Source organism: Protopterus annectens, chromosome 15.part0 (genome assembly GCF_019279795.1).
Source record: "Protopterus annectens isolate FY-2018-M chromosome 15.part0, PAN1.0, whole genome shotgun sequence".
Lineage (NCBI taxonomy): Eukaryota > Metazoa > Chordata > Ceratodontiformes > Protopteridae > Protopterus > Protopterus annectens.
In genome coordinates, this window is record NC_056749.1 from 723,983,367 (window position 1) to 724,008,920 (window position 25,554).

Here is a 25,554-nt window from a genome sequence, read left to right on the forward strand (position 1 = left end):
GTCCGTTTTTCCATGCCTTCTAGACCTTATCCCAAGGGCCAGAAGGGTGAGAAAATGTGGTTCAGAAAGCCGCAGAGGTTTTTGCAAGACTCACAAAGTGATTCCCCCTCCAGAGGCAGGGGAGGGGGTGGTAACTCAGGTAGACTCCGCCCTAGAGGCAGAGGAGGCCCGCGTAACCAGGGGGACCACGATTCCTTTCTCGGTTCCTCCTACCAGCACTCCTGATGGGAGGGCCGACTGCACTTCTCCAGAGCCAGTCGGGGGGGTAGCATTTCACTATATCCAGAAGCCTGGCGAGGCATCACTCAGGATGAGTGGGTATTAAAGATAATTTCCGGAGGATATCATATTCCCTTCTCTTCTCATCCCCCGCCAACCAAGAGAATTCCAGATGCTTCACCCAGTCAAAGGGATTCCACAGCTTCAGAAGTTCAAAAGTTGCTAGCAAAAGGAGCCATCCAGCATGTCCCCTCAGACCAGCTCAGATTAGGAACTTACTCAAGATTCTTTTTGGTGCCGAAAAGAACAGGGGACCTGAGACCCAACTTTGATCTCAGCCGCTTGAACCTCCATGTAAAAAAGTCCAAGTTCCGAATGGTCACTTTACAGTCTATTCTCCCATTATTGGGGAAAAAAGTATGGATGTGCTCCATCGACTCAAGGATACTTACTACCATATAAAGATGGACAGGGCATCCAGAAGTCATTTACACTTCCGGCTGGGAGCCAGTCATTTTCAGTTTCGAGCCCTGCCTTTTGGTCTCACCACAGCTCCCAGGGTGTTCACCAAATGTATGGCAGTGGTGATGGCTCACTTGAGACATCAGGGATTCCAAATGTTTCTGTACCTAGACGACTGGCTCCTGTCTGCCAGCACCAGGCATCTACTACTACAGACCAGGTACTCCACCATTGCACTGTGTCAACGATTGGGTATCACACTAAACTGGGAAAAGTTTGCCTTGTTGCCCTCGCAGCGTGTCAACTTTATAGGCACCAAGTTAGACACCGTGCTCATGAGGGCTTTCTTACCACAAGAAAGAATTCAGGTTTTGCAACAACAGGTCTACACGTTGCTTCCACTGAAAAAGGTAAAGGCAAAAATGGTTCTCAAATTGTTAGGGACAATGGTTGCCACAATTATGCTAGTCCCTCTTGCAAGACTACACATGAGGCTCCTTCAGTGGCTGCTCTTTGCTCAGTGGTCCCTACAACACCTTCCGCTTTCCCATCTTATTATGATTACAGACAAGTGCAAGCAGGATCTACACTGGTGGCTTCAGACCAGCAATCTCAGTGTGGGAAAGCCCTTCGTTCCACCTCCTCCAGTTGCCACGGTGACCATGGATGCCTCCCAGATTGGGTGGGGGGGGGCATTATCTCGGCAGGACAGTCCAAGGCATGTGGCAAGAGCACGCGATACATTTGCATATCAATATCTTGGAGATGAGAGCATTGCTATTAGCGTTGCAAGCACTCCAGAGCTTTCTTCCTCTCGGGACGATTGCAATCCACTCGGACAACATGTCGATGGTATGGTATTTAAACAAACAGGGGGGAACCAAGTCGTATCCCCTTTGCAGAGAGGCTATTCGAGTGTGGCAGTGGGCAGTGTCTTCCCAGTGCTTTCTTGTGGTAATGCACATTCCGGGGAAGTCCAACGTGATTGGCGGCAGGTTGAGCAGAGCTATTCTGATGCCTCACGAGTGGTCCCTGAACAAGCAGGCTGCAGAGCAGATTTTCTGCAGATGGGGTCAGCCTTGCTGCGATCTATTTGCCAGTCCCCTCAATACCAAGTGCAGAAGCTACTTCACCCTTATCCCCCCTCAGGGGGAGACACCCAGGGACGCTCTATTTCACAATTGGCCGTCCGGTCTACTTTATGCCTTCCCACCTGTTCCTCTGTTAGCAAAGGTTATTCAGAAAGCACAATTCTTGGGAAGCATAATGATTCTGTTTGCTCCACACTGGCCTTGTCAGATTTGGTTCCCCTTTCTCCATCCCTGTCTCATGGACGACCCCTGGATTCTGGACCCACAGCCAGACCTTTTGACTCTTATGTCAGGGCAGTTCCATCCCTCTCTTCATACCCTCCGGTTGACAGCTTGACTACTCCAGTTCCATCACTAGTCAGGCTTCATCATTTTTCTCCGGAAGTAGTTCATATTCTGTCTTCTTCCCAGAAGCCTTCGACTAGGAAGATTTATTCCAGTAAATGGAAAAGATTCTCCATCTGGGCTCATGAAAGGCAGATTGACCCTTACACTGCACCAGTTTCATCAGTTCTGGAATTTCTCTCCATGCTTTTCAGTCAGGGGTCAGTTGCCGCAACCATTAAAGTTCAGTTAGCGGCTGTCTCCACCTTTCATGTCGCTAATGAACCCAGTCTAATGGAGCATAGATTTTGTAAGGCATTTTTAAAGGGCACTATGATGCTTCGGCCCCCAGTCTTTGATCCCGTTATGCCATGGGACCTCAGTTTTGTGCTACAGTGTCTAAATTCTTCTCCCTTTGAGCCTGCAGGTACTTATGACTTGAAATATTTGTTATGGAAGACAATATTTTTGGCAGCCATCACTTCAGCTGGGCAAGTCTCTGAGCTCCAAGCTTTGTCAGTTAGACCTCCTTACTTGGTATTTCACAAGGATAGGGTTTCCCTCGGACCAAATCCTTCCTTTATGCCAAAGGTTGCTTCGGTTATTAACCTCAACCAGTCTGTTGAGTTGCCTGTGTTTTTCCCAGAATTTTCTAATAAGGCAGAATTTAAATTCCACTAGCTAGATGTTCATAGACAATTGCGTTTCTATTTACATATTACGAAGGATCTTAGGAAATCAGATCAGCTGTTTGTCTCGTTTTCAGACAATAGACTTGGGTCTCCTATTTCTAAAGTAACCTTATCCAGATGGATCTCTAGTTGTATTTCCTTCATTTATTCCTCAAATGGTAAGGAATTACCTGGTGAAGGCTCATTCTACATGATCGATGTGTACCTCTACGGAATTTCAAGCCAGGATGTCTATGGATAATATTTGTGCTGCGGCTACATGGGCCTCTTCTCACACCTTTGTCAGTCACTACAAATTGGATTTGATATCCAGAAGCAGATCTTCCTTTGGTTCCACAGTGCTCAGGAGTATTTTCCACTGAGCCGCCCAAGGTTCAGGTGCTGGGGACGATGTCCCACGGGTAAGAATGTAGGTGAGATTGGACTACATAACATCAAGAAGTTATGTACTCACCATAACGGTCATTGTATGTAGTTCATGTCGCCTCACATTCTTACTTACCCTCCCGCTTTCCCCCTCCTGCAGGGCCTAGAGGTTAGTTCTGGTTTCAGTATTCCTTTGTTGTTGGGCTGATTCTTCCTCTCTATGTGTTGTGTATGTTGGGTGTGATTGCCTGAGCTTGCAGCAAACAAGTTCTGGGGAAAGGGAGCAGTGCAGCATGGGATACCTCTTAGCCACGAGCCAATTGAAGACTTCGAGCTAGAGTATGGCCGAGTCGGAGCAGAGGTTCGGCTCCGAACCCACGGGTAAGAATGTGAGGCGAGATGGACTACATACATCGAACATTATGGTGTGTACATAATGTCTTGTTCCCGTTCACTTGCTACCCAGTTGATTACGTATTGCAAGTTCACCCGCATGTATGCTAGCCTGGCTTGTGCACTCCAGTCCATATTGGTGGGAGGGGGATTCCTTATCTAAATGTCTGGCTAGCTGTAGTGTCTGCTGCTGGGGCTGTCATTGGTAAGACACAAAAAAGACAACAGTGTACTTTAGCAGAACAGGAGCAGCTACAGCAGACTTATTAAGAAGTAATTATGCTTACGTTATCTGTGAGGCAGCAACCTAGACACCTTCTGCAGTTTATGCAAGCATTACATGCTTGATGTGCAGTCCGGAATCAGGGCAACTGTTGCTACTGCTGTTCTGCAAGGCATGTTGTAGACTTGTCATGCACTGGGGTCAGGATACCCCCATAGGTAGCGTAATGTTTTGAACTGTTTCCATGTGTACAGAATTACATTGTAGTATTGATTCTCCTCATGAATGCAGTACAGTTATGTTAGTTTGCTCATCTTAACAGTTGATGTTTGAGTAGCAGGGTCTGTGCTGCACTATGGACGACTTCTTTCCCCTGTCCTAGGGTTTTGTTTTTTTCCCTCTTCTTGAATATCATACCTCCTTAACTCCTGGAGGTTAGGTAGGAAAATACTTTGCGTTTTTGAACACTGTCATTCCAGGGCATCTAATTACTTGGCAGGCCCCTGAAAGGGGGAGGCAGATGTAGTATGACTGACCCTTGTATACCTCCTTGGGTTTATGGGAACACTTATTAGTGATTTCTTATTCCATGAAAGGACAGAAGACTCTATGAGCTAATGTATTTTCTTCCAAGTTTCATGCAAACATTGTGGGTGTTGGTAGGAGTTCAGCTTTTTTCTTGCATAATCTGAAAACTATTGAGATCTGAAAAAATGATTGACATCCATCTGTGACTGATTTCCCGGTAATGAAGAATTGCACAGTTGCAGTGATCCTGTTACTCTGACATCTACTCTTATGGTAACTACTCTAACCTTGCACTACCTACTGAAACCAACACCTGAATGTTTTGGCCAATTTATCGATCAGTAGCTGTATCCTTTTGTCTTTTGTTTAAGTTTTCATATCTACTGTGTCTGTTGCTAAGGAGAATGAAATGTTTGTAACATGCTAGAGTAGATTTGGAGCAATCAGGGCTGCCAGCCATAAAGCACAGACTGTGCAGTAGTGTAAAACTCCAACATTAATATGTCATAAAGCACAGACTGTGCAGTAATATAAAACTCCAACATTAATATAAGTAGTATATATTATCAAATGTCTTCACTGCCACTCATTTTCGTTTTCAGTACAGCTGTGGTTGAATTCTGAAACATCAGCTGCTCCAGTGTGTTTATTGGTATGGTGTCATACTAGTGCGCCATGACTTTTTGGCTGGTTGTTTCCATTTCTGATGTCTGAGTCACATGTTACGAGTCAGTTGCTCAGTAATACTGTTCAGATGACAACTTAGTGTCAGTTCTGGAACAAAGATGAATGCCTGTTTGAATTGTAGCTTATTTTGCCGTAGAGCAGCAGAGGGTGCTAATACCACATACATAGTGTTTCTTCCTTTATTAGCTGAAATCTCCACCACTTTATTTTGTTTTTACCTAAGTAATACTGATCCTATCATTGTGATTGCTGCTTTATACCATGTGAGTTTATGTCAGCATACTCTGATATCCAGGGCAGGGAAAAAAACACTTAAAGATTTGGTCTTTTAAGTCTTTGTGTCTGTTCCCAGAAATGGAGTATCAGGCTTGGCATTCTGAAATCAGCCTTTGCTTAAAGAAAACTGCTGTACATTAACCCCTGAATATTTTGGGCTTTATCCAGGAGCTTGCAGAAACATTTTCAGTAACCATCTCCATGCAGCTGCTGTCTGCTGTCGCATCTAATATAGGCTGCATCACAAAGAGAAGCAATGTAAAAATTACCCTCTGTTTTCCCCATTCCTATATGTGGACACTTTGGTGACTCATAATGGATGCAGTTTTGTGTGTTTTAGCTAGCAGTTACTTCAGAGTTTATCATTTTTATTGTCTGTAGCTGTTTTTGGTGTGTGCCTTTTTATCAGTCCCTTCGTCTTATAGCCCACCAAAATATATCTGTACTTTGCATAGGCAGGTCTTTGATATTTTGCCAGCATTTTAACCAGTTTTAAAGACAGGATTGAATGTTGTTTAAATTCATCCTCTGAGTTTTCCGATCTCATTTCCCCTGATCATTCACAAGGTTAACAGCTACACTTTATTTCATAGCTACTTTATATAATGTACTTGAAAGGTTACATGATTCTGCAGAAGACACAATGAACTTAACACCTTGGTATCTGATCTTAAGTGATCCAAAATACAAAGAGTTTTGTACTTTCATTTGTGTATTTACTACTTTTTTTAAACTCAGTAAGTGCCACTGTTCCTGTGGCCTATTTTCAAGGGCGATCCTGGTGGCATTCACACTGCCAAGTGGAAATTTGACCAGGTCTCCATGTAATTCCCTTAAACCTTAATTCACTGTCATTGAATTGAAGTGGAATATTGTGGTCCATCTTAGTAAAACATTGCTGCTGTTTTCAGTAAGTGATTTTTATCAATCTGAGCTGCCAACATCTGCAGCGTATTGGACCTCTGAAGCAAGACAATACACTTAGGAGTGCAGCATCCCCTTAATGCTGTACTACAGTGTCAAAATTGAAGAGTAAATCCAGGCACCTGGTATGCATGTAGAACCCGCGCTCTTCTGGTTTTCGATCAAGGTGAATATACTACCTGTTGAACCACTGACACTGCTTATGGTGATGCTAAATACTTAGACAGTCCAGCGTTAACTTTATCCTACAAAAGGTTGTGAAAGTAATTCTGTGTGGCAGGTTTTTGTAGTTCTGAATGTAGAATGTCTTGGTGAATCATACTGTGAGGAAGTTTTGAGACCAGACATCAGGCACCCTCCGTGGTGGGTCTGTGGTTATGATTATCCTTCTTTCCACTCTGTTTCTACTGCTTTTCGTAAATGCTATCAAGATTGGAACTGAAGGAGCTTGTGTTTGTGCAAGTAGTAACATTGGAAGAGAGGGCTTAGGTGCAACTCTTCCAGTTTTTTTCTGCCACTTGCGTAGATCAATTTTCATTCTATGTTTGTTGTGGAAAACTTCCTCAGATGTTCTTCATTCCACATTGCTGCAGTCCTAACACTTGGGGTAGTCCGCTGTCCCAGTCGGCCCGAATACCAAAGTATATGGCTGACGTCGGTCAAGGCGCATTAGTCTGACGTCAGGACGTCAGGGTACAAATGCGCATGACCGGCCATATCCCCAGTCTTTTTTGCCGCATGGTCCGATGCAGAAGCAGTTTTGCGAGTGCAGGTTGGCGTTCTGAAATTTTCTGAAGTCGGAGTTTCAGACCGAATCAAAGTTGGCTAAGTACCCCGTTGGGGAATATTTTGGTTTTTCTTGCCTCAGTATTTAACCGGATGTCAGAAAAAGTGAATAACTGTATTTCTTGTGGGAAACAGATACCTCATAGGGATTACCATACCTTGTGTATACCTTGTTTAGGGCCTGAGCACGACGTTGTTGGATGTCGCTCTTGTGCTAGATTTAACAAACGCACTATAAAGAGAAGGTTAGACTGTGCCAGGTTAGTTTTGGGAAGCGTTGTAATTATAAAATGCCGCCGGATGCTCGGCGGCCAAAAAGCGCAAGGACAAAGCAGCAAAGCCTAGGTTGGAAGAACCGTCAGTCCCGGACGCCGGTTCTTTAGAAGGCTCAGTGGAGCCTGAGGTTCTGCCAGAAGTTTCTTTGGAGTCTCAGGAGAGACTTTACTGTTACAGGATGTGTCCTCTCAGGAGGTAGGCCAGGCTGAAGGGGCTTCTCAGGTGGCTGTTCTCCCTCTTCCTAAGGTGGTTAGGCCCTCCCTTCTGTTTCCAAGGCTTCTTTGAGAGGCAGGCCAGGTTTAACTTCAGTGGGGTCTGTCCTAGTTCTTCAGGATCTTTGCCTAAGAAACATATGCTTAAAATGGCAGAAGATTTGATTACTATGATTAGAGGTTCTATGCCCCTCCTGATAAGAGGCCTAGGGTGGAACCTGAGCTTGAGAGTTTTGAGCAGTGTTCGAGGCTTCTGAGTCTTCTGAAGACTTGCAGGAGTATCCTCCTTATTCTGATTCTGATGTGGATGATTCTACTCCTTGCTTCTCCTCCTGAGGATTTTTCTTTTCAGAGACTCTTCATTCCATGAGGGAGCATTTTAAATGGGAAGGTCAAGATTTCTCTGATTCCAGGAAGAGGCTTAGGGAATTTTTGTTCTTACCCCAGCATAGGCCTTTAGCTATACCTCCTGTTCTGGATGTGGTGGAAGATGTTTTTGCAGAGGCTTCCCTGAACCCTGATTCTTTGCCTCCTGCCCCAGTTAAACCCGATAGGTATTATAGGGTGCCTGAAGCTCATAAGTATCTTTTAAGAGTCCTAGGGCAGACCCGAAACTGTTTCTCAGGGGCCTAAAGGTGTTAAGGCTTCTGTTGTTAAAAATCCTGTTCCTCCTGATAAAGAGGCAAGGGCTTTGGATAGATGGGGAAAGAAAGTGTATACTTCTTCCACTTTAGCCATGAGGCGTTGAATTGCCAGTTTCACATGTTAAAATATCAAAATTATCTCCTTTCACAATTGAAGTCTAAGGTGGATGCTCTGGCGGAAGGTATTGAGTGTAAAGAGTTGCAGGATTTGGTTCATGTGTCTGAACAGGTGGGTAAGCATTCCTTGCAATGTGGTTTTGATGCTGTGCAGGCTCTCTTGAGGGTGGCTGCCACTGGTTCTGTTCTTCGTAGGCACGCCTGGCTGAGGGATCAGAATTTAGCTGAGCATGTTAAGACAAGGATTTTGGATGCTCCGTTGCAGTCTGACGTGTTGTTTGGTTCGTCTGTGGAAGCAGTTTTAAAGAAAATGGAGGACAAGGCTAAGTCTATGCAGACTGTTAAAGATTTTTTGCAGGTTCAGCCTCCGAAGTTTAGTAGAAATTGGCCTACTAAGGGATGGACATATCCTGCTTATGATTCCCAGTCTAGGGGTAAGTCTAGACGTGGTAGGGGCAGAGCTCAAGGTTCTTTTAGGCCTAGAACAGGGAGTTCACCTGCTCAGTCTTCTGGTGAGGGCAGGGGTCAGTCCTTTCGTAAACAGACCCAATGACCTGCCTTTTCAGCTGCCAGTACTTTCTCATCTGGCAGCACCTTTGGGAGGAAGGCTGGCTCTTTTCAAAGAAAATTGGAATTTAATTACCCAAGACAGATGGGTATTGGATATCATTCACCACGGTTACAGGTTTTATTTCCATACCTTGCCTCCTTTCAAAGGCATGCCAGACATTCCTCCTCTACAAAGAAAAGAGGCTCACAAGCAAATTTCTCTGTTACTCCAAATAGGGCCATTCAGCGGTTCCGGTGCCAGAAAGGGGCCTAGGATTTTATTCTCGCCTGTTCCTAGTACCAAAGAAGGGGAACACGTGGAGACCAATTTTGGATTTATCTCTCCTCAACACTTATCTGGACATTCCCAAGTTCAAAATGTTGTCGTTACAACAGCTTTTACCTCTGCTGGGCAAAGATCACTGGATGGTAACTTTAGATCTCAAGGAGGCTTACCTTCATGTACCTATCAGACTAAGTTGCAGGAAGTATCTGCTGAGCTGGGAATTCCCATTATCAGTTCTCTGCATTGCCCTTTGGCTTATCTACTGCCCAGAGTATTCACAAAGGTTCTGGCTCCAGTGATAGCTTACTTCAGGCTAAAAGGAATACAAATCTATCCTTACTTGGACGACTGCCTGATTCTGGCTCAAGAAAAGGAAGACCTTTTACAGCATTTGGAATATGTGATAGCAGTGCTAAGATGCCTAGGGTATTCTGTGATCGATTTTATGTCCAGTCTAGTACCCGCTCAACTCATGTGCTTTCTGGGTGTGAGACTGAATACAGCCAGATGGCCTTTTAACTCCGGACAAACAAAAGAATCTTTCCCTTTACTTCCATCAACTATCTCTTCAGTCCGGGCTGACTGCAAGGACAGTCCTTCAAGCCTTAGGGTTCATGGCATCTTGTATTCTGGTGCTTCCCAATGCCAAACTGCATATGAGGAAGTTGCAATGGTATCTCAAAAATGTATGGACACAGCACTGCCAGGATTTGGACACTGTCATTCAAATAATACCTTGCATTCAAAAGGAATTTTTGTGGTGGGCTCAGGAATGTCACCTAAACAAGGGACTCTCTGTGACCCGGCCAGAGGCGAGTCAGATTCTAACGACAGATTATTTATTTATTTATTTATTTATTTGCAGTTGGTTTACCAGGATAGTCCATTGGGCCTAAAAGAACCCGTTTTCAATGGAGTCCTGGGGAGAAAAGCTCCAAAAAAGAACAGACAAACAGAATAAGTACATACATTTAAAAAGCTTCTTAATGCAAACTAACAGACAAGTTGAAAACAACATAGCTAGGCTACTTATACAATGTAAAAAAAGAGTACAGTCATAACTTTTGCATTTGATGTACATTAAAATGTGAATTATTGAAAAGTACAAATAATGAGAGGTAGGTTATGGCATTAAAGAGGTAGGATTATATTGTTATATGGTGTGGTTAGAATTGAAAGTAATAAGTATACAGGCTTTGTTGAGTAGGAAGAGAATGAATGGAGGATGAAGGATGAAGGGTTCCAGATTTTTATGATGGATGGGAACAAGAGCATTCCCATTGGGACGTAAGATGAGTATGAAGAGATTTTTGAATGAATAGAGATTAGAGATGGTACGAATAGATGGTGGGAGTGAGTTCCAAAGCGAGCTATGTTAAAGGATAGTAGGTTTTGCCTGGGGTAGCTTTGGTTTAAGTATTTCTAATAGGTTTTGATTGTTTGACCTTAAGATTCTATCAGGTAAGTGAAACTTAAAGAAGAAGACAGGAGGGACAAAGAGAGGGGTTGTTAATGAGTTTGTGGGCTAGGGTAAGCTGAATGTAATTGAGCTGATGTGGAAGTTCAAGCCAATGTAGTTTTTGGAGAGAGGAACAGTGATGGGTGAATGACCTGTGTCCGAACTTGGCGATTTTGTTGTAGCATGAGGAAAGTTGTTTTTAAGAGGTCTGAATATTAGTTAGGAGGTGAACCATAGAGAAGGTAGGGAATAAGAAAGGAAGAAGACAGAGTGATTTTGTGGTCTTTGTGAGATATTGATTTTGATTAAAGCATACCCAGCTTTTGGTGGGTTTTAATGTTTAGGTGTATGGGAATTGAAATTAAGTTGGTTATCAATTTGAACACCAAGTAACTTGGTTTCAGATATGAGTTCTAGGGTTGAATTGTTTTGACTAGTGATCAGGAATGTGTTTGTATCAAAGGGAGTAGTTTTAGTGGGAGTAAATACCATGAGTTTAGTTTTGGGCGTTGAGCAAGGTGGTTTATTTCCATCCAATGCTCAGTAATTGAGAAAGCTGCTTGTGTGAGCTTTAGAAGCTCAGGAGTAGATGAGGCAGAGCAGATAATGGTGGAATCGTCAGCATATTGGATGATGTTAGAGAAAGGAATAGATTTATGAAAGTCGTTTATAAAAATGTTAAAGAGAAGAGGACCAAGTATGGAGCCTTGGGAACCCGGTGGGGTACTAAGAAAAGAGGAAGTGGCCTTTTCCATTTTACAGCTTGGTGTCTGTTAGATAGGTAGCTGGAGAACCAGTTCACAGAGGAGGAAGAAAGGTTAAGTTTGGAAAGTTTAGTTAATAGCAGGCTGTGTGAAATGGTATCAAAAGCCTTAGAAAGGTCAAGTAGTAGGTAGAGACAATATGGCGGAATCACGAGCTTTATTTACAGTTTCTAGATAGGAGAGGAGGGCTGTCATGGTGCTATGATTTGGCCTAAAGCCATGTTGTGTAGGTGTGAGAAGGTTATTGTCTAAAAGATGTGGTAGTAGTTGAAGTTGAACACATTTTCAAGTAGTTTAGAGATGGGGACAAGATAGCAATGGGAGGAAGTTGTTAACACTGCAGTTATTACCTTTATGAAGGGGGATGATAAAGGCTTGTTTCCAGAGTTGGGGCACTGTACATTCTAGGATTGAGCGGTTGATGAGGATGCTTATGGGATAGGCAATTGTATCAGCAGCAGAAATATGAGGGGATATCATCAGGTGCATTTGTGCCGGGCTTCAGTTTATGAAGTAGTTTTTTTATTGTAGAAATGGGTATAGGTTTTAATGAGAATGGAGTTGTGTGCCTCAGACATAGCTTGGGGAGCTCATCTGAATGGAAAGTGGATACAAGACAAGTGGCCTGCCAGACTACAGCATCTACATATCAACATGAAGGAGATGTTAGCAGTCCAGTTTGCATTAATGGCTTTCAAGGAGTTACTTCTTCCAGGGCAGGTGTTGATTCTAACAGACAACACAACTGTCATGTGGTACATCAACAAACAAGGGGGAACACATTCTTACCCATTATGCAGGCAAGCAATGATTTTATGGGAGACTGCGCTCAGCTTGCAACTAACTCTTCAGGCAAGGTTTCTGCCGAGCACAGAACTCCTTAGCAGATGTGTTAAGCAGACAAATCATGGATCCCCACGAGTGGAAACTGGATCTTCATGTTTTGGAAATTGACAGTGTCTTGGGAACTCCAGACATAGATCTGTTCGCTTCTCCACTAAACCACCAGCTGCCAAAGTTTTGCACAAAAGGTTTCATCACACAGCTTGGAAAGTGGATGCTCTTTCTTTCAGTTGGAAAAATCTTCATGTGTATGCCTTTCCACCTCTGCCTCTTCTCCCAAAGGTGCTCCTAAAGGTCAGACAAGACAAGCCAAGGATGATTTTAATAGCTCCAGATTGGCCTCGCAACACTGGTACCCATTACTGAGGAGTCTGGTAAGGAAGCCTCCATGGCCTTTACCTTTGATTCCGCACCTGTTGTCTCAGGAGGACGGTCATCTACTCAATGTCAAGCTTCACTCTCTTCATCTAACAGCCTGGCATATTCTGTTTTGAAACACAGCAGGTCTCAACTTCCTCAACAAGTTTTAAATGTGATTATGGAAGCCAGAAGACCTAGTACCAGGAAAGTGTACGAGAAAAATGGAAGAGATTTTTATTTTGGAGTGCAGCAAAGAATTTGGAGATTTCTGAGCCTAATTTGAGTGTGGCTCTTCAATATCTTACTGAGTTATTGGACAAAGGTTTGTCTTTCTCTTCCATTAAGATTCATGCTGCAGCAATTTCAGCTCACTATGATTGTGACCCACCATTGTTTTCTCATCCTTTGTTCAAGCAATTTCTTAGAGGGCAAAGAATATAAGACCCCCGTAGAGCTCCTACTCCTGCTTGGGATCTCAATTTTGTGTTGGAGAAACTTACTCTACAACCTTTTGAGCCTGCGGCTACTGCTGAATTGAAATACTTGTCATGGAAGACTGCTTTTTTGTTGGCGATTACTTCTGCAAGAAGGGTTTCTGAATTGCAGGCCCTTATGGCGGTTGAGGCATTACTGATTTTCCATAAGGATAGGGTATCATTACGTACTAATCCTTCCTTTATGCCTAAGGTGGTTTCTAGTGTGGCTTTAAACCAAACTATTCATTTGCCTACTTTCTATGCAGATCCCCAAAATAAGGGCGAAAAGATTTTGCACACTTTAGATGTACACAGGCAGTTGCGTTATTATTTAAGCAGGACTAAGGATTTTAGGCAGTCTCAGCAGTTGTTTGTTTCTTTTGCTTTGAGTTCCCAGGGCAAGCCTGTGTCAAAACAAACTATTTCTAAGTGGATTGGGTTTTGCATTGCATTTTGTTATTCCCATCATGGCAAGGAGATTCCAGCTGGGATTAGGCCTCATTCCACTAGGGCTACTGCCACTTCAACAGCATTTCTAAGGGGGGTGGCAACTAAGGATATTTTGGAGGCAGCTACTTGGAGTTCAGTGCATACTTTCTCTAAGCATTACCACCTTCCTCTCTACTCTAAATCTAGGGCTGGTTTTGCCACAGCTATTTTGCAAGGCATGTTGACAGCTCCTGCTTCTTTATGATTTGCCAGCCTCCCTTACCTCTGCTTTGGGATTCTACCCAAGTGTTAGGACTGCAGCAATGTGCAATGAAGAACATAGTACAGTTTTGTACCTACCATAAATGTAGATGTTCGAGGATCCACATTGCTGCAGTCCAATTTACCCTCCCTCCTTCCCCTCTGTGGTTAGGGGTGGTTGTGTGGGTGAGGTTATATTCTTGTAATCTTGTATATATTGTACATATATTTGGTGCAGGAGTGTTTGGTGTTTTTTGGTTTTGGCCTTATCTTTTTAGGGTCTTCTGACATCTGGGGCAAGAAAAGACTGAGGATATGACGTTGGTCATGCGCATTTGTACCCTGACGTCCTGACGTCAGACTAATGCGCCTTGAATGACGTCAGCCATATACTTTGGTATTCGGGCCGACTGGGACAGCGGACTACCCCAAGTGTTAGGACTGCAGCAATGTGGATCCTCGAACATCTACATTTATGGTAGGTACAAAACTGTACTTTAGGACTTGGCCAACTAAATGTTCGCATAGCTGTCACACTATAAGCCAAGACTTGTGCCACCACTGCCTGTACTGCTTGAGGATAAACACAGTGTGAAACACTGTTCTAAATGCCAGGTGCTTAGCCCATTCTCCCACCAACACACACATGGGAGAAGTTTCTGGTATATGTCATTTCTCTGAAAATGACAGCAGGTTAAAATAACCAGCAAAGGGATTGGTGGGGGGACACAGTTCCTGCCCTTTGCTGGGTTACCATCAAAAAGCTAGAGAACTGAAAGGAATGGTGATGGTTGCACCCTCCTGGAGATACGTCTGTTTTTTAGATTACTTTAGGGTCCCTGCATACTTTATCATCATCTTTTGTTAAAGAGGGATTCAGTTTGCTACACTTCAGCAGATGAAACAGACACAGAAGTGTACCCTTTGCAGATACCTTGAGGTGTGCAGTCCAGGGTGTTAAAACCTTTAAATACCAAGTCAAACATCTGGACTTATTCACATTATGCATGTAGCTAGGGTCCAGCTTTCTTGAGTGACCTGGCTGTGGCTCAGTGGTAGCATTTGGGAACAAGTCTGTTTTCCCTTGCACCTATGTCTATGAGGGCCCAGTGGCCCATAGTAAAGAAGGTGTACTAGGTCCTACTCCATCAGCATTCAATCTTCAGGCCCTAGACTTCAGATAGTTGTTTAAAATCTGGTGACACCTATCATTACAGGTACAGAAGTGCAACCTCAGGGAGCATGGCTTGATCCTTTCAAGCCTCCATATCACCGTTGGCAGGTCTCTCCTTGAACACTGAACACTGGTTCCTTGTCACCTGTCACACAATTCCCTGCATGTCACAAGTTCTTCCCCGTGTATGTGCCGTGCTTCTTCACTCCAGTCTAGATGGGGGGGAGGGGTTATTGTGGGTCTTCCTTTTCTAAACTGCTGGCTTACTTACATTATCTCCTGCTATGAATACCATTGGTAAGGCCTTGTCACCTGTCACGCAGTTCCCTGCATGTCACAAGTTCTTCCCCGTTTATGTGCCTTGCTTCTTCACTCCAGTCTAGATGGAGGGGGGTTATTGTGGGTCTTCCTTTTCTAAGCTGCTGACTTACTTACATTATCTCCTGCTGTGACTACCATTGGTAAGGCATTAGATGATTAGAAGAACAAGTAAGAGTGTACTTTGCTAGAACAGGGGCACCTACAGCAGATTTCTTCAGAAATATTTCAGCTGAAAGTATCACCGAGGCAGGTACCTAGACCACCTTCTGCAGTTTCTGCAGGCATTGAAAGCTAGATATACAGTCTGGTATCAGGGCAGGTTTTGTCACTGCTTTCTGCAAGGCTTTTTTTTAGGTTTGTGCTGCACTGGAGTCAAGAAACCCCAAGGTAGCTTACTGTATTGGTACCCTTTCCATGTGCAAGGAATTGAACTACAGTGGTTGAGCCTCCTGATGAATATAGTACATTTGTGAGAGTGTACTTACCATAGCAGTTGATATTTGAGTACCAGGATCTGTGCTGTAATATAGGCTTCCTCCCATCCCCATACTTGAGTTTTCATGATTATTTCTGGTTCTCGTCTCCATAACTCATGGAGGGATTGGGTTGGAGAATCCTTCTTCACTATTCAATGTTGTTCTTCTAGACACTTGACTGACTTAGTAGGCCGCTGTTGGGCGAGGCAGGCCTAGCATTACAGACTTCATGGAAACTGCCACAAGACTTGCACACACACTTGTTAGTAGTATCTTATTCCAAAAGGGAGCAGAAAATAATGAGAAGTGCCCTCCCTTTTCTTCTGAGTTTCAACTTAGGTGTTGTGAGGAGTCCATCTTCTGAGAATGTCTGACTGATTTGTAGGTCAGGCCGGAATGATGGATGTCCATCTGTGACTGATTCTCCACATGTAAGGATTTTTTTGTTATTCTGTTAGCTACTGTTATGGTGAGTATTCTCATACAGCTCTACCTTTGAAAGCGGTATCTGCATGTTTTTGACCTATTTTTTAGTCATTTGCTATGTTCATTTGATTAAAAAGCCATATCTTCTCCTTCTGCTAATAGAGAGATTGAAATGTTTGTAACATGCTAGATTAAATGTGGAGCTATCAGGGCTGCCTGTCTTAAAGCACAGACTGTGCAGTAGTATAAAACTCCAACATTAATATAAGTAGTATATGTTAACAAATGTTTTCAGTGCCATAATTTGCAATGCCAGCGTAGCTGTAATGGAAGCTGTGTCTTCTGAAGCAGCAGCTGTTTGTCTGTGCTCATTGGTGAAATGTCACACTACTGTTTCACGATCCCATGTCTGGTTGCCTTCATTTATGAGGGACTAGTCCATTCTAACCACAATTAGTGCTCAGTAATACTGTGCAGGTGCCAATTTAACGGAAGTTCTGTAAAAAGACCAGCATCTGTTAAAATGTCAGCTAATGTTGAAGTAGAGCAGTAGAATGAGTTAATCATTGTTACATTCACAACATACATCCACATAGAAATCGAGTTCCAACATTTGTCCAGAAGTGTTTGCATAAACAAGCATATATATGTGACAGATGTAGTGCACTCAATAAATAAATGACGTTTTTGTATTGAGAAAATAAAATTAATTGTTTAATGGCAGATAGACATGAGATTGCAGGAAACTACCCAAGCAGTCTTGACCTGGGATTCTGTGATATAAATAAAGTGGGGGTGGGGGACTGAAAGCTGTTAGTCATTATGAAACCAGACATTTTTTAAACTGCTCATATGTTGAATGTGTAAAACAGACATCCCCATAAAAAGTAGTCTGAAGGCATGTTCATCTCTCGTTAATTTTTTACAAAGTCCTTCTAGTGTTTCATTAAAAGAGGGAGATAGTAGAATGATAGACATCTAAATATTTAAAGAGAGAGAATGCCAGCAGGTAAAGTACCATGTTATGGAAGTAATTGTAGAGAAGTCAGCCATTGGAAACTTTTCAGAGGTAAAACTCTCACCTGAAGAGGAAAGATCCGTATTAAAAAATGTCACATCTTACTAGCAAAACCACTGTGGTGACTCTCTGCAGTGGAGCTGTTTGTCATACGGATCTGTGTCTATGGACTAACCTCATTAAACTGCAATAAATAAAAATATAGTGGTATAAGTGTGGGAAACCGGCTTATGAGTTCACAAAGAGTCAGTCATTTTAAATGAACTGTGGCTGAGATCTTGGTCTTTTTGCAACTTTTGGCATTGCCGTGATCATAAGATTTTAACAGTGCAGGCTTTTGTGATCTCTAAAGGGCAGATGCAATGCAAGTCTAATTTTTTAAGAGTAGTTAATATGTAAGTATTCTGTCCTGCGCACATACTTTTACATGTTATGTTGAGGTTAGTAATGGAGTTGTGTTATTTATTAGCTAATAGTTTATGGACAGAGAAACAATATTACACCTTGTAGGGGGATCAGTTTGTTGTCTGTTATATTTCGTGTGTGTGCCTTTTTGCCCCTTTGCCTGATGATAGCAAACACCCTGTTGGCATACTGACCTATTTGTTCCACATCCAGAAGTGAGAGACTGCCAAGAGTGGCCTTTATTTTGGCACCCATCAAGGGTGATTCACATTTTTCTTATTTTGCTGTACAGTACTGCACATGTTCAGTTCTACAAGGGGGGTATGTGCAGCGGGCTGACTGTGCTGGGTGGCCCTTCTTTTCTGCAAGGGACGTATACCAGCAGTCAGCCCTGCCCACCAGTCTTAAAGCATGACTTATAATTTCCCTGGTCCCCACTGAGAAAATTGTACTATGCCTGTATGTTCTTTGACCATGTAGACCTCCCACTTTCTAGACCATAGCCCTTCATTTAAGTACATCTCCCAGGTCATAGCCCGTCATTTAAGTACATCTCCCAGGTCATAGCCCTTCATTTAAGTACATCTCCCAGGTCATAGCCCTTCATTTAAGTACATCTCCCAGGTCATAGCCCTTCATTTACGTACATCTCCCAGGTCATAGCCCTTCATTTAAGTACATCTCCCAGGTCATAGCCCTTCATCCTTCCCTTCTGTCTGATTCTTGCAGAGCTGGAGCCACTAGTCAAACACGGTTACCTGGGTCACTTCAGGGCTCTGTCCCTCTACTCCAAGGAGCCAGGCTTTGTGAGGGATCAGTTTGGGAGAAAGAAAGGTTAACAATGCATTATAAAATTTATTAGAAGATTGTTTAGTCTTGGTAATCTGGAGAACTGTAATACAGGACTGACATTTTATTTAACTGAAAAAACTCAGGCTGACACAGAAGTGCACAGAAACAGAATACTCCTCACATTGTGGAGAAGTAAGGCTACTCATCCTTTCTGTAAAAGAATTGTCTGTATGAATAATGCAGCAGTTGTTTCCTGGAATTTAGAGTCTAAAAAAAGGAAACAATTTTGACCACGTCTGTTTACTTAATAGCTAAATTTGCTTGTTTACAAGCAACTAAAATGAGAGCAAAACAGTTTCAATATTTTAAAAGTGGGTAAGATACAAGAAACAAGTGACTTTTAGCAAAAGTGTAGCTCATATCATTAAACAGTCTTTTTAAATGCTAAAATAAGAAAAGTTAATGTAGATGAAGTGGGTAGGTTTTTGTATGGGAGCCCTTTCCCTCCAAATCTTTAATAATTCTTTCATATTAGTCTCAGTTTGTGCTGCTTTTCCACGTAAAATTACCTTTGACCACTGTAATTAAAGCTTTAGGGGAGTTTGTCTCTTTGTCTCGTATCATCACCCCCTTAAAGTAATGAATCAGCCCTGTATTTGTGTTAAAAGCTAACTAGGAACATGATCTATTCCATGCACATAAACCTCAGGCCTGGTTAGCTGCTTAAAGCGGTCACTCGACACTGTTAAGACTCTCACGATCTCCAAAACTCCACTTGCACCACCCATACTGCACCATGCTTCCTCTTCATTGCAAATGTTTGCCACATTTGGGTGCAGCATCATGGGATGATCCCAGGTTCATATTCAGCATTTTGTAGAATTAATTTATGTTGTACGAAGTGTATTTTTTAAACACCTGTATTGAATTATCACTTGCTAAGTGGCTAGGACTAAAACAGAGATCCTAAAGAAATAACTGTTGTCAAACTAGCAAAATAACATAAAAACAGATATAAACACAGTTTACATTTTTTAATATAGAATAATACAAACTTTCACATTTAGAGACGCTTCATCGGGTGCACAGATATCCTAACCAAAATATATTTCAATAAAAACAGTCAAAACAATCTTTCATTTAAATCAGTTAGTTAATGATATAAGCCACCTAGCCTTAAAACCAGTTTCAAAGAAGAAAATTAATTTAGACCTGGTACATTTAGAGCATTAAGACTTAGTCCATGTATAGTCATAATATTAAGTTAGAGTAACAATGTCACCTCCAAGAATAGTTGAATTAACAAGCTGTAGTACACCGATCTTAAAGCTGTGCCCCACCCTTCTCAGAAACTTGTTTAACTAAAGCATTTGTTAAAGCACCCTTTCTAATATCATAAATGTGCACTGATATTCTTTCTTTAAAGCATCTGTTAGTCTTGCCAACGTAAAGCACTGCACAAGATATACACAACACAACATAAATCAAATCAGAAGATTCACAATGAGCAACAATTTTGAAACAAGACTTTTCAAGTTGTAGGGTGCTTAAGAGAAGGCAAACTGTTAATGTACTGACAACAGCTGCAGTTCATACAGAGAAAAGTTCCAGCTCTAGAAGCAATACCTATATTAAGGGCATCAACCCTATTCTGTTCTATTCTATAGCAAAGTTGTCTTCTAAGATGTAATCTGTTCTTAATTTTGGGAAATATTCCAATTAGGTTTTTGACCTGTTGTGATGCCAAAAGAATTAACCAATTTTGCTTCAAGACTTCAATAATGTATCTTGAAGTTTTATTATAAGTCATGACGTAAGGCACGGTTATTTACAACAATATCACCCTTCTCATTAATAATGCTCCCAGATTAAAAAATAAACAGACATGCAGTATTATTCCATAAACTTTTAACATTAAGTGCAAACACCATCTCTTCTAATTTATATCCAAATGCCAAAAAATCGTTACATATAATGGAAGCTTCACAAAGAAAAACAAATCATACAAATCAACCTCACCTTTGACAAAAGCAAGAACAGCAGGGGGATAAACTGGAATGAATAGACTGTTTCTTAAAAACAGTACAAGTCACAGTAGTCAGCTGAGAAAAAAAGTTTAAGACATAAATTGCATGAAAATAATTTGAATTCTGTAGTAGCTTCTACTAAGTCTCCTTTCTGTGCTGGAATAAAAGAGACACCTTTTTCAAGAACATTTTTCTCACCAGTTGAAAGATTGTGTGATGAAATATTAATAATAAGGCTTAAGTGTTCTCTTTTTGTACCATGCTCCATGTTGAAACTCCCTGACGCTTCGTTCCTTTCAAGATTATCTACCCCGCCCTCTGTTGTGCATTCTGAAAAAGATACACAGCTAATGGTTCCAATAACTGTCGAAAATCCTCAGAAGGAATAACATCAGAGTGAGTGGGAAGTGCAAAAATGATCAGTATATCCAAAGAAACCAAAGCAGAAGCGTTTGGAGAAGTTTCTATTTGATTATGCAATATCTGCTACTGGACACTTGAATCTTTCCCTTCTCTCAGCCAACTGAAAATGTGCACATGTGCAAAATCTCAACGATCACGGATAAGTTGCCATTTTTTAGTAGTGATAAGTCTCCGTTCAATGACTTGTAACCCATCGATTGTTTCAGCCAATTTGTAATTAAATTAGTTGAAGGTCAGAGGAGATAGCACGGTGAATGGCTTTCATTTCAAGGATTAAATTGGTCTCATGCTGTCGGAAAAAAATGTATTCATTAAAGAGATATAATCAAAGCTGAGTTGTAAATTAAGCTTTTGCCATTCCTTCAACAAATCAGGATACCGATTAGCATAATTGGCCATCTTAAGTATAAGTAGACCACTGGGTACAATCCTTTCTTTTAAATAAACTTCAAAACTTAAGTGCTGCCATTGAAGGCATTTGAACTGTTGTATTTTACACTCAAAAGATAAAATCAGATTCAAAACACTTACCATAGTGGAAGTAGAAGCTGAAACTCCTGCAGAGCTTCTTTCAGTCATATTGTTGGTATCAGCTGGTGGATTACCATCAACATTGAGAAATCTGACAGCAAAATATCAGAACTCCAATTTGGGACATTAGAGAAAAAACTTGGAGTGTAGTCCATTTCAGGAGTAGGGGACTTTGTGTCTCCACAATCAGAAACAGGACTAAAACAGCAGTCCTAAAGATGTAACCATTAACAAACTAGCAACATAACATAAAACAGATATAAACATGGCTTACATTTTTTAATACAAAATAATACAAGCTTTCATGTTCAGAGATGCTTCATCAGGTATACAGACATCCCAACCAACAGATGTTTCAAAAGAAAACAATTAACCAATAAAATGTAATTAAAAAAAATCAATAAAATGTTCTTGAAAAAGTTCTCTCTGTTACTCCAGCACAGAAGGGATCAAGGACAACAGCAGATAAACTGGAACGAATAGAGACTCGGTTTCTTAAAAACAGTAGAAGTTACATCACAGTAATCAGCTGAGAAAAAAGTTTAAGGCATAAATTACATGCAGATAATACAAGTGCTGCAATAACTTCTACAATAGGATCATAAGAGGTTACTAGGCTAACGGCCCCAGGGCCCTTACAAGACTAGCCAAGTTCAAGACGTGTTCCCAAGGGTGTCTGGTTCAACCAGGCACTAAAATCAGCACCTGTTCCCTCTGTCCAAGAGGGACACAGCTGGAACCCCCGGGTGAATTTCAGGTTACCCATCCAGTTGTCCAAATTATGCTTAAATAGGGCTAAGGGTCCTTGGGCTGTTAACCTAGTAACTTCCTCTGATCCTATGACCCTATAGTAGAAGCTGTTATGGAAATCGTATTATTTGCATGTAATTTATGCCTTAAACTTTTTTTTCCGCTGATTTTATTTATTTATTTTTATTTTATGTATTTTATTTTACATTTGTTGACCGGGCTAGTCCAGCTGGATATATGTCCATTTTCAGTGGAGGCCCGGGGAGAAAAGCTCCACAAATTACAACAACATAAAAGGTCAAGACAAAGACAATAACAGTATAATTTGGTACATAAGTTTTAACAATTATAGTACAAGCCTAAGACTATATATTTTATATTTCAGTAGGAAAAAGGAAAAATTTATCTAAGAATAGATGAATAAGACTAATACATTTGTATTAGAAATGGTGTAGTACAAATCTTTATAACATATTACAAAATTAGATACACCTAGTAATTTATGATAAGAGATACTAAGGTCTCACAAAAAACTAAGAAAGAAAAACACTAGAGATCAATAGCTAGAGTATAGAAGAACAGCAAACAAGGATGGATTTCTAGTGTTATTTAACACATAGGTTGTGATACTATATGAAGGTGTTTGATCATTCCACAGTATATACTTATTTACATGAGAAAAATCCTAAGGAAGGTTAAGCTCACTAAAAATTAGTGAGACAACACAAGATCATGATAGGCTAGGAATTGTGGGAGTCTAGTTAATAGTTAGGTACTTAGTCTGGGTTAACACAGGGGCATAGCCAGTGTGATTTGAGGTAGGGTTTAAGCTTGCTTTTAAATAAGCTGACAGAGGATATTGAGGTAAGCTGGCTTGGGAGGATGTTCCAGGCTTTACCTACTGTATTGGAGAACAAGGTGTCACCAGCTAAGTTGTTGGATTTTGATATTTGTACAAGTAGGTTATTAGCTGAGCGTAAGGTCTTGAGGTTATTATAGGGGATGACTAGGGATGTAAGTATGGGTGTATTTTGAGCCACAGAGGAGTTCACCCTAGGAAAACAATCAGAGGAGCAGTAAGCAAAGGTAAGTAAAGCAGGAGAGGGTAAGGTGACATTATGCCTTTATAATAGAATATGCAGAGAGGGTTGGCAGTGAAGAATATTAGAAGAAAGAAAGAATAGAGTGGGAGTATTAGCTCTTCTAGAATATTAGAATCCAAGAGCCTGTAAGTTACTTAAAATTGGAGTCAGAATGGTGGTCTAAAGGAAACTATTGCCCTCTAGTGGACAAAAGCTGTATAGCAGAGGCAATATATACTGAGAAAAGAGTGCAGGGCAGTAAGTATGCTATAGAGGATTGAAGAGGAAGAACAGTAAAAATACTTGTAGTCTAAGATTACTGCGTTTGTACATTCCGGTGTATCCCCCTGTTCTTGCTTCTGTCAACAAGTGTGAGGCTGATTTGTATGATTTGTTCAAATGTAACCATTGTAATACATGTTTTAATTTATCTAAGAATGCATCACTAGCTTTGGATAATTTAAAACACATTTGTAATGTAACAATACGTCCTGTTGATAAAGGTGGAGCAATTATATTAATGGATACATAATTCTGTAATGGTTTGATGAATGAGATGTTGGTTGATGTTTCTACATGTAAACTTTTGACTAATATTCAAGTAGACAATATTATTTCTAAGGTTAAGACCATTATATATGATTTATTTTTGGATTCACATTTTGGAATTCATCATCTTTAATATTTCTCGGTCTGAAACCTGTCTTACCTGTTATATATGGTTTACTTAAAGTACATAAAGATCTACTAAAACTGCCTGTGTATCCTGTAGTTTCTGGTCATGCTTGACTGACTGAGCCAAAATTAATACAATTGGAACAGGTTTTGAAACCATATTTGACACCCAGTGAGCATATTCTGACTGACTCGGGTAATTTTTTGAGTAAGTTAAGTAAATGGAATGACAACAATGTATGTTGATCTTATTTAATGGTTACACTAGATCATTGTTTACCATTGTACCTGTTCCCATTGTAGATGGAATTGAATCTGTTAGATGTTTATTAGCTAGATCTGCTATTACCTCTGATTCTTTTAACAGTATGTACTTTACTTAATACTTGAAAATAATGTTTTTTTTTCTCTAATCATGCCTACCTGCAACAGATTGGAGTAGCTATGGGTAACACCCATAGCTAATACATACGCTAATTTGGTTATGTATGAATGGGAACAATTTAAGTATTTATAGCAGTGATGTTTTGCTTTATGGCCGGTTTGTTGATGATGTTTGATATGGGAGTCTAGCTTAGATTAACTGGAAGTTTTTATTTCTCACCTTAGTAACACTACAGCATTTCTTAAATTTGAAGCTGTATCTTCTAAGGACAATATTATTTTTTTTTAGATATTAATGTTTATAAGGATGCTTCTGGATTGCTCAAAACAAAAATATATAAAAAGAATGTTAAGAAAATACTTATTTATATTGCACCAGTATGCGTCCTAATTATCTTTGCAGAAATGTTCTAAAGGGTCAGTTTTGTCTCCTTTCTAGACTTACTATGGATGATGAGGTTTTTCTTCATGAAGCTTCCATTTTGTGTAATGATTTTTTGGCACTTGTAAATAAATTAGAAGAGATGATGTTTGTACTTAACAATGTTAAAAGTTTATGGAATAACATTGTGTGTCCATTTTTTTAAATCTGGGAGTATCAGTAATGATAAGGGTGATATTGTTCTAAATAACCATGCCTTATAATAAAACTTCAAAATACATTGTTGAAGTCTTGAAGCAAAATTGGTTAATTCTTTTGGCATCACAACAGGTCCAAAAACTAATTGGAACAACTCCCAAGATTGTCTTTAAGAATAGATTAAGTCATAGAAGACAGCTTTTCTATAGAATAGAACAGAATAGGGTGGATAACCGTAATAAAGGTATTACTTCTAGAGCTGGAACTTTTCCCAGTATGAACTGCAGCTGTTGTCAGTGCATTAATAGTTTGCTTTCTTTTAAACACTCTATAACTGGACAAGTCTTTTGTTTCCAAGTTGTTGATGATTTTGAATCTTCTAATTTGATTTATGTTGCTTCGTGTATATCTTGTGCAGCATTTTATGTTGGCAAGACTAACAGATGTTTTAAAGAAAGAATATCAGAACACATTTATAATATTAGAAAGGGTGCTGTAACAAATACTTTAGCTAAACATGTTTTCGAAAAGGGTGGGTCACAGTTTTAAGTTCAGTGTATTACAGCGTGTTAATTAAATTATTGGTAGAGGTAATTTTGTTACTGTAACTGAATATTATGAGTATAAATGGATTGTACATCTTAATGCTGTGAATGTACCAGGTATAAATTAATTTTATTCTTTAAAACCTGTTTTAAGGCTACGTGGTTTAAATCAGTAATTAATTGATTTAATTGAATGATTGTGTTATTGTTTTATTCATTGTTTTCTATTGAAATGTCTGTTGGTTGGCATGTCTGTATACCTGATAAAGTGTCTCTGAGCATGAAAGCTTGTGTTGTT

At 40.6% G+C, this 25,554-nt stretch overlaps 1 protein-coding gene and 2 non-coding genes across 3 annotated transcripts in view; all 3 read left to right on the forward strand.

Moving 5' to 3' along the window:
* The window catches only part of LOC122790034 (P2R1A-PPP2R2A-interacting phosphatase regulator 1-like), an 849,731-nt gene that overhangs the window by 603,246 nt on the left and 220,931 nt on the right, over positions 1 to 25,554 (forward strand). The gene's annotated exons all lie outside the window — the stretch shown is intronic.
* Positions 4,684 to 4,797, forward strand: LOC122790199. The gene has a single exon (XR_006362959.1). It is a non-coding gene; the product is annotated as a small nucleolar RNA U109 (small nucleolar RNA).
* LOC122790192 lies at positions 16,157 to 16,306 on the forward strand. Its single transcript, XR_006362953.1, has one exon. It is a non-coding gene; the product is annotated as a small nucleolar RNA U109 (small nucleolar RNA).